This window comes from Protopterus annectens, chromosome 1.part0, assembly GCF_019279795.1.
Source record: "Protopterus annectens isolate FY-2018-M chromosome 1.part0, PAN1.0, whole genome shotgun sequence".
Classification (NCBI taxonomy): Eukaryota; Metazoa; Chordata; order Ceratodontiformes; family Protopteridae; genus Protopterus; species Protopterus annectens.
This window is the reverse complement of record NC_056725.1, coordinates 1,531,354,996-1,531,370,627: the sequence shown is the minus strand read 5'-3', so window position 1 is coordinate 1,531,370,627 and position 15,632 is coordinate 1,531,354,996.

Below are 15,632 nucleotides of genomic sequence, written 5' to 3'. Positions count from 1 at the left end.
AATAAATTCCTCACCCAGAGACTGCCCATGCTCTGGAATAGACTTCTCATACATGTCAAGCAGAGCACCTCGCTGTCCCTCTTCAAGAGAAATCTTGATGAGAGGAAGGGTAATAGAAAGTTCACCCCGGGGATCACTCCAGTAGCTCTACTTGATAGAGGCACTGGGAACTAACATCGGGCAGCATGATGCCAGGGCACTTCTATGGGCTAGGCTCGTAAAGGCTCCAGGGCCATTTGCCCAGTACACACCTATGAACCTATGAACTAACATAACACACATCTGTTCTGAACTGGATTAGAATCAGAACTGTTTCTATGCCTGCACTCCTTATTTGAGCAAAGGTTTGCATGGAGTACCACAGACCACTCTTAAATCCAATTCTTAATTATGCATGTAGTAATCCTTTTCCATCAGTTACACAAATGAACTTGTCAGCAATGCACTTCAGGAAGTGATTTTCACAAAAAGAACGTGATGTCAGTCGCTTGTATTACTTTTGTATGTTGATGAACTAACTGTGATGCTGTCTAAATAGATGTCTGCAGACCAACACATTATGAATGCAAATGATGTACAATGGTATGGGACCTTTGCACACATACTTGATAAGTGGATTAAGTAGTGTGCATTCTTATGTTTGACTTGTATGTTTGTAATATACACTGCATATTGTCCACGCATAACGAACTATTGAAAATTACACACCAAATGATTACTTTTTGCAAACAATCATACGGAGCTGAACAGTTATGAATGTCTTGCTATCAATCCACCATTTCACAAGTGTGGTAGTCATCAATACACCATACTGTGAAACAGCTACATGTCACTCACACTACTGTAATGTACATGATTGGTAAGTAATCTAAGCAGTATATAAATGGGATCAACACATTTCTGTTTCTTCTGCTTGTCCAGACACCTTTCACCCAAGCATGTGATGCATACTTTTCTCTGCAATACACTGATGTGTTAATTCTTACAAATGTGCAGAATCTTACTTTTAAAGTCTAACGTCTCCTGTGGCTCTTTCAGCTGAAACTGTATACTCTGGATTGTGCAACTAAACTGGTAGATGGTTTGAATTTAAAAGTGTGGAACTAGTATGATGGTGTGTCTTTAGTGGTAAGTGGTAGGTAGATGTATACCCATCAATTTCTTCTCCTTTTAACAGAACCTATTGCTCTGCGACATACTGATGATGTGACCCTTTCCAATGTGTTCTATCTCACGTATGTATGAAGACTTCTTCAGTGGTGCTTGTGGTTGATAAAGTGTCCTTTAGAGTTTGTAACTGGATTGGTGGTTTGAATCCCGCAGTAACTGATTACTCTGTGTGAGTGTGCATGTGTGTGTGTGTGTGTGTCTCTAGTGCTATGTAGGAATAGCTTTGCCCACTGATCTGATGTGTAGTTTTGTATGGGGAGTGGGTTGTCTTCTCACTTTCACTCTCTTTTAGTGCACTAGGAAAACAATGATGATGTCATTCTTTCAAATGTGCATTACCTAACAGTTGTTGTGAAATGTCTCGTGTGACACTTGTGATTCATGCAATGTCTTTTAGCTTATACATTTAGTTCGACAGTTTGAATCCAGACATTAATCCATAGACTCAGTGTGTGTAAATATACAGGTAGGTAGGAATGTCGTCACCCACAGATATGATGTGTAGATGTATAAACCAGAGAAGGCTCTTTCACTATTTTCTGTCCATTTTACCACACACAACTGTTTTGTTAAGCACTGATGAGACTATTTGCTGAAAGTGCTTTACTCACCATTGTAATAAGACTTCTCCTGTAGCATCAGAAAATGATCCAATGTTCTCTAGCTTCTGCACTTAGGCACAAGCTTTAATCTGGCATTTTTTTAAGTATTCTGCATGTGTGTGCTTCTATAGCAACAGGAATGACTGGATTATGCAACATGTGGTTGGATACACCTACCATTTTGCAGGATTTCAGAAAGACAAATCATACCACTCTCACAATAAATTTAAAGTCACACATATGCCTTGCAACACTGAAGATATCATTCCTTCAAATATACCCTGTTTCACATTTATAGTAAGACTTCTGCTGTGGCTCAATACAATGTCCTGTGGTTTGCATCATTAGATAGGAACATGTTGGAAACCATGAATAACTGAGTAGGATGAGTGTATGTATCTATAGTGTTAGGAATGAATGACATCCATCACAGTTGAGATGTGCACAAGTACAGTGGGAGAGGGCTTCTCTGTTACTTTTAGCCCAAACAAGTGTTTTGTATCACAGTGCTAGGTCATGTCTTCAAATATGTTCTGTCTCACAGTTGTGGTAAGACTTTGCCTGTGGCATTTGTAGCTAATGCACAGTTCTGTAGATTGTGGACTTACATAAGACGCTATTCAGTTCCAGCAAAAAAGACAGCTTAATGTGAGTTCAGTGACATGACACATGTAACATTGCACCAGTTCATTTCAATCCCTTTTAGTTCTAACAAAGTCCCTTCAACACATTGGGGGTTTCATGCCAGTCAAATAGGTGCTCTGAGATGCTTATGGTGAGAGTTCTCTCATGATGCATGCAATTAATACTGACTTTTAAAGCATATGTACCCAGATAGGCACTGGTTCAAATATGGGAATGTGTATTTGCAAAACAATATGGATGGACAATAGTGGCTTATCCACCAAACAGTGGTATGGTTAAATCACACTAGTGTGAACTTTAATATTTCTATATCCTTTTGACTCCTCATATTGGATAAATGACCATCAAAAGCCTTTCTTTAGCTCACACCTTGAGGCATGTTCTTTGTGACACTCTCCACTGCTATCACCTGTAGCAGATGCAGTTACTACATGGCTGTATAGAGTGTGAAGCGTGATATGCAGAAGTTTGAATCTGCTAAGGTATGTCTGTCTAATGATTGTTCATAAGTTTATAGGTGTTTACTAGGCTAACGACCAGAAGGACCTTTTAAGCCTAGCTATGCATCCTAAATCTCTGAAAAAGTTTTGATACCCTAGATAAGTGTAAGCAGGGGCCTGGAAGAGGACCCATTTACAGGTTCCCTATGTCCATTAGGGACATAGGTGCCAAACCAGAGATGAATTTCCGGTTCCCCATCCAATTATCCAAGTTGCATTTGAATTAGGTTAGGGAGGAACTCTGCTTTACATGGATAGGGAGCCTGTTCCATAGATGGGGTAGTCTTTGGGATACATACCTGTCTCTCCAGTAGGTCCTGTTTATATCACAGGCAAGGTTTAAGTCTTTAGAATGGGTAATTCTGGTGCTGTTTGTTTTGTGGATATGCAGGAGGTCCAACACAGTGGGATCTGACAATGACCTGTATGCCAGGCATAGATCTACCCTCAAAAGCCTGTATGTGACAGAATATAGGGATAGTGCCTTGAGGCAGTCTGCATAGGACATTTTATTGTGACAGATTGGAATGGTTTAACCAAAGACTGGAGATAGGGCCACCTCTTTTTAGATCTCTGACCTCATGTTAGGGGAGCCATAACAATTCCAATAGGATACTGATGCAATCTCTTCAAGTGTGTTCTTCATGACACACATATATACTTTTTCTGTAGTGTCAATGTCTGATACACCTCTTACTGAGGTCTGACCTCAGGCATGTGTTTGAGTCTGACAAGATGCAACTGCTGAGTATGTGAGAGAATGTTTGCAAGCATTGTTTAGTTCCCACAAAATACTAATCTGTATTGCATGACTTAATGCAAACATTTATGTATACAATGTATTATTTTGTTCACAATATAGGGCTTTAAGGGAAAAAGGCCTTGTTCATCATTTCTTGATGTGTGCCATGCTGCAAAGTTATCACAAAGTGTGAATAAGCCTATGTTTATTTTACTTTCTTGTGGTTTTGTGTTGGGTAGTTGTTGTTATTGCCATCATTGCAGCACTTCCTTACTAGCATGCCCACTATAATGATGTATTAGATGTGTACCATTTAGAGCAAAGAACATGACTATTAAATTTTATGAGATAGTTTTATTCCTTTGTTCTTCTTTATCAAAATGAAGTAGAATTAGCATCTGGGAGGCTGGCTGTGCTAATTCCATGCAACAGAGTTATTGGCCTACATGCAGAGTATAACATCATTTGTTACTGGCCAGTGTACAGTTGGTGTATGTGCAATGTAAGTCTTCAACAGGTCACTTACTAATACATGCTAATATTTTACCTGGGTGTGATTAATGCTACTATATGGTCATACAGGTATTACTTGAGTTTAACAATGCTCACATCAGAGCTAAATGTCAGGTACAACATGATGTTATATTGCATTCACACATGTACTTTCATAGACTTTTTTATTTCAATGTATATAGTGTGGTGGTTACATCAGGAAGGACACACATTATAAGACTGATTACATTCCCACAAATGCATCATACTCAATTAATTATACCCTGACACTTGACACATTTACCCTGTAGCTTATGTTATTATAACATAATGCTGGCATATAATTTTGTTTGGCCTGCAAACAAACATACATCCTATGCATTGTGATATACATAATGACATTCCTAGACAGCCAACCCAATTGTCAAGGAGTTTTACCTTGATATATGTGCATGTTAGTATATGTCACATGACCTATTTAACCATAAAAGATAATAGCTTGATAGGCTGCTAGGTAATTTTAGTTACCTTTCAAACACTCGCATACACAAAAATACATAAATGAGTTGTTGGAGCTTGGTATTTATTTATATTGTTTATTGTGCATGTAGCATTTTGTAAAAAAAATAAAATAAACATTTGACAGCTTTTGTTTTGTGTTTAGTCATTTTGATTCACTGGCTCCACAAATTTAGTATAATTTAATTCACTTCAGCCACAGTTAACAAAGGATGACTATCAGATGTCCCATAGCTTGACCCCATACACACACACACACACACACACACACAGACACACACACACACACACACACACACACACACACACACACACACACACACACACACACACACACACACACACACACACACACACACACACACACACACACACACACACACACACACAGGGGTCTATATTAGAACATCGAAGTTTCAAAACTTCGAATGTTCTAATATCGAACCCTATTCAGTGAAAGCTGAAAATATTGAAGCAACAGAAAGCCAAATTTTTTCCTAGGGAAAGAATTTGGTTGTCTTTTTCTGTTGCTTCGGTATTTTCAGCGCTGTGGTGGAAAGTTACGGGTCGGGTTCAGGTAAGTGTGTGATTGTGTGGACATGAGGGTTAGGGCGGGTTAGGTGAGTTAGGGTTAGGGCGCGGGTTAGGTATGTGTGCGATTGTGTGGACGGGAGGGTTAGGGCAAGTTAGTTGAGTTAGGGTTAGGGAACGGGTGAGGTGAGTTTGCGATAGTGACGGACCTTAGGGTTAGGGTTTGGGTTAAGGTAAGTGGATAGTTAGTGGTGTGTGTATAGTTTAGTGTAGGGTTAGGCGTAAGATTTTAGGTGTATGTGTGTGGATTGCTGTTTGTTTGGTGTGCTTGTGTTGTGTGTATGTGTTTTGGAACAGCAAATTTTTTCCCTAGGAAAAAATTTGCTGTTCTGTATGCTCGATGTTTTCTGCTTTTGCTGAATAGGGTTCAATATTAGAACATTCGAAGTTTTGAAACTTCAGTGTTCTAATATAGACCCATACTCATGTGCACATGCATATGCACAAAAATATGTAGGACAATAGAAAAACTGTTGAGAAAGAAGATACAGGTGGGACATTTTCTTTTTAAGAAATTATTGTGGATTTGTGTACCTACTATGTTACAGCAGTATGAAACAGAATGACTGAAATACAAAATGTTTTATAGAACATTCCAAAGTATTCAAAGTACTGGAAAGCAATAAGGTCCATATGGTGTTATGAGTATCTCATCAAACTTTGAACGCTCACAAGAGCAAACACAGAAAGAACAATCTTTTTAGATCAAATGTAAAATGATCAAAATCGACAAAAAATACCACACACATATACACACACACCCTATAACTGTATAAACCAACTCTGATACTGCACAACAGCAGGGTAAGGGTAAATTTCCTGACTCCACTGCACCACATTCTCATAAAAGTTGCCAGCAAAAAATCTATGGGAAAGAACATTCGCTGATATAAGCATCTGCTTTTACAGATGTAGAAAACATTTGCTCAAATGATTGCTCACTGTTTTGACTTGCAGCTAGTGCAATAGATTGACATTGCAATATCAGCTTTTCTTGGGCCTTACCGAAGGTCTCTATTGCCAGGCTAAAGTCACTTGTCATAATAAACTTCTAGTCCAAACCTACAAAAGTATCACAGGCAGCAGTATCTTTTGAATACGTAATATGTTACATTTATAGAGTCATGAAAAAATGTAATATAGATTTGATCTGATATATATTATTTCCTTATTTCTTATTGGTTACACAAATGTTTTGCACAAGGAAGATCGGTGTCTATCAGGTCATACATGTTAAAGAAAATATAAACAAGATCATTGCTAGCTCAAGAGGGTATAATTTAAACCTCTTTCAAATTGACACAGAGCACTAACAAGGCATTTTATTACTATTGCTATTATTTTACTACATATTACCTAAGTAACTAATCATATTTAAATAGAATGCCTCAGGAACAAAACTCCATGAGAACCCTTATTTTTCGTGTCCTGCTCACTGACTTTTCGTGTGTCACCTGTCCTACAGTATTACTAAGTTACTTTCCACTGCAAGTGGCTCAGACAAGAAAGCCTAGCCAGTATGAGCTGTAGTACTGTGATGCAGAGGAAAACAACATATAAATTACCTGAATAAAAGCACACAGGTATCGTCCTTGTAAGAGTAATAATGGTAATGGACAGTCTAGCTGTAAACACTCTCTCGTATAGTTTGATTGTGATAAATATCATGCAATAAACAGTGTAAAATGTGGCTATCTGATGTGTATGGAACATTAACATGTAAAATAATTTGTTCCTATAATCCTTCCTGTCCTTACCCAGATACAGTGCTGGTGCTGATTAATATAGCAGCAAAAGTAATATCCCAGCGAAGCAACTGAGCAGGCAAAGGTAATCTTCTTTAAAGCTATTCCGCACTTAGCTGTTGTGAACATACTGCTTACTTGATCCCAACAACATTTATGATATAATACACATCTTCCTCAAAAGGAAATGCTACTGTGCAACTGTAGGCACAGCCACATGTCCGGTCCAGTCCAGAGAACTGCAGCTTTTTAATGTGAAGAACACGTCAGTACACCAACCCACTTCAATCTAGGCAACTGTAGAGGGGAAGCTGTAGGGCAATTCACTTGTTTCACACACTCAGAAATAAACACAATGTTACTAGTGCTGTTTCTTTTGGTCATGTTTTCACTTATTGATAATGCCATTTGTATGGTGTTTGTTAATACTGCAACCAAACATCTTTTTACATTTTTAATGTCCCTCCATTACTTTCTGTTAGCGTAATGGGGTTTGTCCATAATGAAACAGTTAACATAAATATAGTCTATGCTCTGTTCATCATTTATGGCTTTGGTATTTTCAAGTGACTAATTAGGCAGATCTGTCTTGTTGGGTTGACTATTTTAACAGCATAGCAAGCAGCGGGAGCTTATAGGAGTCAAACTTAGGTCTGCTGAAGCAACTCGTGGATTGTACATTATTCTTTCAGACCAGACTGCCAACGTGGTAGGGAACAAATAGGGTCACATCCTTCTACAAATTAACATAGGGTAGACTTTGGAGGTGAAAGGCAAAAAATACCTTAGGTTTTGCACTTAAACATAAGTCATGCATCTGTAGGGAAATGTAATAATTCAATGCAGCCCTTCTCTTTGAGCTGTGCATGTGGGCTGAGAGACTTAATAATTAAGTGAAAGGCCTTTCAGAGCATGTGACATTTAAATACCTACATACTCAGTATTGCTATGGGGGCGGTAGAGTATTATTAGCACAGATCAGCCAAACCTTCACATACTGTAAATGGATATGCCATCTCCAATAATAGGAATGCTTTGTTTCATTAAAAAAAAAAGTAGAAGAAAAAGTAGACAGCTGTATGATATGGTATATGATGTACTGGCTATTTAATGTAGTTTTCTAGTATAGTCCATTGCTTTACTATCTTTCAACCCACATCTTGCAGCTGTTGCCACTTTACTTTTCAAGGACTCTGTCTCCTATGTATAGCATGCTACAGACAGCATTCAGGTGCATTCTTGTAAACAAGAAATATTACAGATACCTCTGTAATTAACATATGGTTTTACCATGAGACAGAATTGTCAGTACAATCCATACTTGTCCATAGAAGGTTATGAATCATGGACTGAGGAACATTTCTAATAACCTGGGTATAGACAGAGGTGAACCTTTCCATATTAAGTATTTTTTTTTAACTTTATTGGATGCAACTTATTTCTGTTCCTGGTCAGGAGGACTGTCGGCTTCTGAGTTTATGATTGGTTTATATTTTTTCTAAAGCAAGAGGAGGCTTCTTTTGTTTAGTTTCTGCATAGTGAATCTACTGATTGAAGGATTCACCACTGACAGAAATATATAGGCTGGAATTCAGAGAGAGGTTGAATAATGCACAGCACAGAAGAGCATGAGAAGAGATCAATCACTGGGAGTCAATGATCCAAAGATACCAGTTGCACAAAAATACAATGGATGGAATTGCAAGATATGCACCACATGTAGATGAGCACATAATGGCATGTAAATAACTTCCATGCAAATGAGCAATGCAAAATATGAAGATATAGTACACTATGACAGAAGACAGATTGAGAGACATACAAAATGCCAACACTACATTCCCACACTCACTGATTTTGAACACTCTTAATTACAGAATACATGGGCAGCAGAAGCTGAGCAGCACACTTTGTTAACATTCATTAGAGCTGGTGCTGCCAGTGTGTGTGTGTGTGTGTGTGTGTGTGTGTGTGTGTGTGTGTGTGTGTGTGTGTGTGTGTGTGTGTGTGTGTGTGTGTGTGTGTGTGTGTGTGTGTGTGTGTGTGTGTGTGTGTGTGTGTGTGTGTGTGTGTGTGTGTGTGTGTGTGTGTGTGTGTGTGTGTGTGTGTGTGTGTGTGCCATGACTGCGTGCACCAACAAAAATGACACAGGCAGTGACTAACATATCAACATCTGGCAAAACATCAGATAACTGATCACTTGAGAGTCAACAGAGAAGCACTATGAGAGCTAGTCAAACTATACTGCCCACAAGCAGAATCAAGAGGTGTGAGTCGTATGTTCATTCCTGTGGACATAAAGGTGTGTGTAACATTGATCATCATAGTTACAGGAATCCTCTGGTGACTTACAGGTGCATGTTAAGTATATTCCAGGAATCTGCCTTGCAAATGATTAGCCAGTTCCTTGATATTATACTACATCATGTGGTGGAACATATCTGATTCCCAATGACAAAGTAGGAGAAAACCAATACCACACATGCATTCTTTGAGACTGCACACTTTCCTGAGGCCCTGGGTCCTGAAGACTGTTCTTGTGGTGCTATTCAGGCCCCATCTGGTCCAGAGATACAGAAGCAGGAAGGGCTAACACTCATAGGTTCATACTAGGCTATCTGCCCTAGGGCATTTACAAGCCTAGCCAGAGTGTGTGTGGCTTTCACCACCCCTTAGGATGAGAATACTACACCCATTAGTTTGCTGTGCCTCTGTCCAGCAGTGATACAGAGATGATTCCCGGGGTAAACCTACGATATCCCATCCACTCGTCAAGATTTCTCTTGAACAGAGTCAGTGAGGGGCTCTGCCTCACATGGACTTGGATTCTGTTCCATGGTGTAGGGAGTCTCTGGGTGATGAATCTGTCCCTCCAGCACATCCTATTTATAAAAAAATTCCCACTGTCAGTCTCAAACCCAGGACCTCTGTAACACTAGTCTGTATGACCTACCACTAAGCCATGACTCTCCTTGAACTTTCAGGTGACCAGTACATTTCCCATATTGTGTCCACATGCCACCAGGGCAGTCCACAAGAGTCATGCATTACGCACACATCTGGCCTATACTAATGTTTCCTACAAACGGACTTCCTACAGAGTCACCTGTTTAGTTGGTGCACACTTAGAGTAAACAGTATTGCTTATATATACAGGCGCCATGCATGTTGACAGCAGCTCACATATAATGTTATATTTTGTGTGTTGCAGGCAAAGTTGGATATGCCTTTGAGCCATGGATGATGACTCCCATTTGCAACCCACAGAAAAGTCAAACAACATGACTAATGCTGAAACAAAAACATTGTAGAAAGTGTCTCTAGACTACTGAATGGTAGATTCTGATGTTTAGATACCTCTACATTGCACTACAGAGCACATATGCAGCCTAACATTTGTAGTGTGTGTTACACTATACAACATGGTCCTGTGAATGTAGGCAGTGCAGCTAGACAACACTTTCCTAATGTCCATCAAATGTGAATAAACAGCAGTAAGAGGGCAAGGAGTACATACAGGGGAAGACAACATAGGAGTGAAGCTGCAGACAGTGCAGGGACAGGTGCAAGACACTGCAGCACTGGCAAATCAGCAGCATTTGGTATTTAATTATGGGCCATGGCATACACAATGCATGATAAAATGAAGCATGATGTGGCATTCAGGCAATGAAGGTATTGCATGGTCTGACCACACTATGCATCAGATGTTACCATCTTTTCTCAGAATAGGGTGGGGAGGGAGCAGTCATTGTTGCTTTCATAGGTAGGGAGACACACCGATAGCAGTAAACTTTAATGTAGATAGCATCAGCATGATTTTTGGAATGTGAGTGACCCTTCCTTCCACTGATGTTTTTTCTGTTTACTGTGCCAGCTAGCCTCTGGACCTCCCCCTTTAGTGCCACAGATAGTGCCAGAGTGTCATCAGACCATGCTACTTGCAAGTAAGAATCATTGCCAGCAACTATAGCCATGCTGAAGTCATCCCACTAGTGTCTTGCTGTGTTTTGGCTCCCACCTGTGGAACCTACAAATTCATATAAAACATGACACCAGCTTGTGCTCACAGATATATAATTCTGCTTTCCCTCATGACATGTATAGTGAGATGCATGAAAATCAGTGCTATGTAATACTTAAGAGCATATGCCTTGTTGGGCAAGACATTACACTTGCAGACCAGCGGTCCAGTGCAACAGCAGTCACAGCCTCTCTGATTCATGAATACATATGTGTTATACCGGGTCCCCTTTACATTACTGACATGACACTTCACCGACACGCAGAAGACCGAGACGAAATGACCGACAAGCAAGTTGATCGAAAAGGTGATTTGCCGACAGCCGAAAGACCGACAAGGGTAACGTGTGAGCGCGACTCGGTAAGTGTGCGATAGTGTCGGAGTTAGGAGTGGTCAGGTAAGTGTGCAATATTGTGGGATTTTGGGTTAGGGTGTGGGAAAGGTGAGTGTGTGGTAGTGTCGGAGTGAGGGTTCGGGTAAGGTAAGTGTGTGATAGTGACGGACTGTAGTTTAGGCACGTGTTAAGTGAGTTAGGTTTAGAGTGCGGGTAGGGTGAGTGTGCGATAGTGATGTGCTTTATGTTTTAGGGTGGGTTAAGTGAGTTAGGGTTAGGGTGCAGGTAGGTTAAGTGTGCAATAGTGACAGTCTTTAGGTGTAGGGGTGGGTTAAGTGAGTTAGGGTTAGGGTGCGGGTAGGGTAACTGTGCGGTAGTGTCGGTCCTTAGGGTTAGGGTTTGGGTTAGGGTTAGTGGAAATGTCATTGTGTGTCATGTGTAGTTTACGTTGTTTGTGTCGGTGTAATTGTGTTCGGTTTTGTGAGTTGTCGGTGTTGTGTGGTTTCGGTTATTTGGGGTCGGTGTTTTGTGTGTCGGTGAAGTGTTGTTTCGGTAATGTAAAGTAGACCCGTTATACCATGGTACTATGGTCAAAACTTAATTAATTTTGTTGACTACTGATATGCAGATAGTAGGTACCAGGCTTGCATCTACATCCAAGTCGCCACTTTGTATGAGGGTCTAGTTTGCCTTTGAAGGGAGTGACACCAGTAACTCCTCAATCTCTATCAGCTGCTTCAGTTGTAGGAACCTATTATAGCCTCCTACAACAATCATATCCCATAGTATGCCCTCCCAGATCTGACCCCTGGCCTGCTCGTTAGCAAAAGGTTTGTTTAGTAGGCATATGCCATGCATTGCAGAGAACCTGCAGTAGCACTTCATTGTCTTGGCTTATGAACTTCACCAGAAGTTGTCCCTGATGAACCTATTCATACCTGTATATCTGCAGACATAACATGTCATTTAGTGGGTATTTGTGGTATAATATATACTGTACATGTTATCCTTCATGGCCTCCTCCACTGCGGCCATCTGGGTATCACCTGTAGTTACCATTTTAGAGCCTGTATATGGCACTCTAACACTGCCGGTATCTAGGGCCATGACAGTCTCCCACTTTATGTGGCACAGCATCTAATTCAATATTATTTGACCACTGAGTCCTCCCCATCATACACAAAACTGCATTATGATCAGGTGGTGGTCTTTTATGTGACATGTGGGTATCTGGACACATTTTCAGTAATGTGCTGTATTGTCATCATTGTTTGTGCAATATCTCAGGCTGAATATTCATATGTGGCCCACTCTCACATATATCTCAGTTACACCACAGGTAACTGCACATTGGAGCTCCATCTTCCTGTCAGGCACCACAGGCACTGCAGGGCTGCAACAGCTGCATTAACATGCACACTGGAGTGCCATCTCCCTGACAGGCCCGACAGGCACTGAAGGGGTGCAGCAGCTGTATTACTAGCCCAGCTCTCCTTCCCTTCTCTAATGCACCTTTACAGCATTTCCAAGAAATTCTATTTACATGTTTGAAGGTGGTCTTGCTCCAGATGTTGATGCTGCTTTATATCACACTAACACAAGCACTTAGCAGGGTGGGAATGTTATTGAGGCCCGAGAGTGCCATTGACTGTAAACTGTTTAGTCTGCACACAGCGCTATCTATACTTAGCACTAAGTGATGTATGCATACAGTTTAGCATGAGGCATGTGGTGTCTATGCTCATCTGCAAGGGCAGAGAATGGAAGTAGTGCTGCATCATTACGGCCATGCCCAGTACAGTGCAACATTACATGACATGTGATTTAATAATGTGTATATGCACACATGGGTTTGCAATATTAAACCTTCAGTAGACCTACAGAATGACCATGGCAGCTTATTATAGTGTTAACTATGGAGATATTGCATGGTGCGCCACAGAGCAGGAGTGTCCTGTACTTCCTGCACAGAAATTTCAAACAACCACTGGGACAGTAGGACAGCCTCTCTAAAATAGTTGATGCCTACCTGAGCCTGGCATTGGGTGCTATGTGATGCCACAGGTACCACTCATACAAGTGAAAAATGCAGGCATCAATATAATGATCAGAGAAAGGGACAAATCCAATCTGATTTGCCTTTGGGAAGTAACGGTTCAGGAAATGCAACCAGAGATGTACTGGAAGTATTTTTGGCCCATTTATCTCCCACTGAGTTATATTTTTGTCCATGTATGCTTACAAATACTCCATTTGTCTTTCAGCTGCAGGGGGATCATCATTTAAATAAGGCTGGCAGCCACTAAAGGCAGGAGTACTTTCCCAGATGGCAGACTGTGAATGTGCTTTCAGCCTTCAATGCATGACTACATTGCTGTTCATGTAATATATGTGTGTCTTACCATTTTCATCCTGATGAGTCTACTATATGCAGGTCCATTTTAGGCAGACAAGGTGGAGCAGCCATGTTCATTTCTGCCAGCATCTGCCATTGGTTCACCAGTGCCTTCCATGTCTCTTCAACTAGAGGGAACATGGAGGGATTCCATGGTGCTTTCTCTTTTGGAATTTAAGAAAGGGGAGGTGAAAGCTCCTATTCTGAAGGTAGACAGGAGACACAGTAGGAAATGTGTCAGCAACTGGACCTCTGCGTCACCAACTTGAAACGCATTCTAGTGTGGCTTGGCAGTCACTTGAACGCCAGGCCCCAGTCACTGGGCTTCCAGGGCAGCAACTGGCACATGACAGCAACCACTCAAGCACCTGGCTGTAGCTTATGCTGCTCACAGGGATTGTCTGGCAGGTAACCCAGCCAGCAGCTCACTTACCACCTTCACAGTATTCCCCCTTCCTTTGGTGTCATTGCTCACACCTTGGTTACTACCCAGCCCATATTATCACTTATCTGTCCTCTGCCTGTATCAGTCATTTCACTGTCTACCACACTTCTTGTATGTGAAAAACTCCACACTCTGTATGTGTCTGTGTTCCTTTGCCTGTCTACACCTGCTATGTGCCCTTCTCCCTGTATCCTACCCAAAGCTATCCATCACCACTTTTTCCATTTAGCTTTTTTTCAATAATGAAAATAAAATATTTCCTACCACAAAATGCCTTCTTTCACCCCACTATGTTTTCCATACTGATTAACATTGTGTGTTTCGTTCCTTTGCTGTGCTTCCCTTTCCTACATTGCTATCTACTGCTTTCTCTATTTATATGATGAATAGGTTGGGCACATTGATATATAGATTCACATTACTGTTTCTGTTGTTTGCTCTACTATGTTGTGCTGCCCTGTCTCTGCCTGTGGGCCATGGGCTGGTACTGCCCACTATGGCATTGCGTGGAGGTGTACATACTGTTTTCTGTATTGAGGGATGGCTTTGTTTGATGTTGTGCATATTACTCTCCTTAACACTTATTTCTGGCCACCAAACCACCTATGTAAGATGTTGACAGCATTTCACAGTCCCTGATGTTCTTCATATATTTTGTATAGGACACTGTTGCACATTTCCAGACTTGAGAGTTGACAATCAGATGCTCTTTATGGATGCCACTGTTTCATTATACCTTGCAATTACCTGTGGTTGGCCATACATTTTGGAAAAAGGTCATCACCTGAGAATATGTGCTGACAGTACATATTTTGTTCCTGGATCTCAGTCCATGTGCTAGACCTGCAGGTGGGCTGTTCGTTAGTGCATCCACATAAATATCAGTGCTCTCTGTGAAATGTGCTCCTGATTTGTCTCCCTTCCAGCAAGAGTCTCTGATACATGAGACAGCATGCATGCTGACAGCAAAGTCTTGACTGTAACATGATGGATGGTGTCAGTAGCCTGAGACTAAATTTCTGAATTTTGGATAAGAGATTGGCTAGAACTCAGATACCTAAAAACTCATCAGAAGTTTGAAGTCTGCCTGAAATTGAAAATGTGAGCCTATAACAAAGTTGCTGAATCTTTCAGAGTCCCAGACCAGACTTAAGGCATCTTTCTTTGCTTGTGCATACTGCTGCCCTACCCCAGATAATGACTAGGCATATGCAGCAGGTTGGTATTGTTCTTTTTTCCTGAAAAAAAGAATGATGGCATCCACTCCCTGTCCATATGGTGATGCATCAGCAGATGATCTAAACTATTTACTTCAGTCATATAACATCAACACAGCACTCAATTACAGCTCATGTTTTAGCTGATGGAATATTTTCAGTTGAGTACTGTTCCAGCATCATTGGTTATTCTTACACAAGGTTTTTCTGA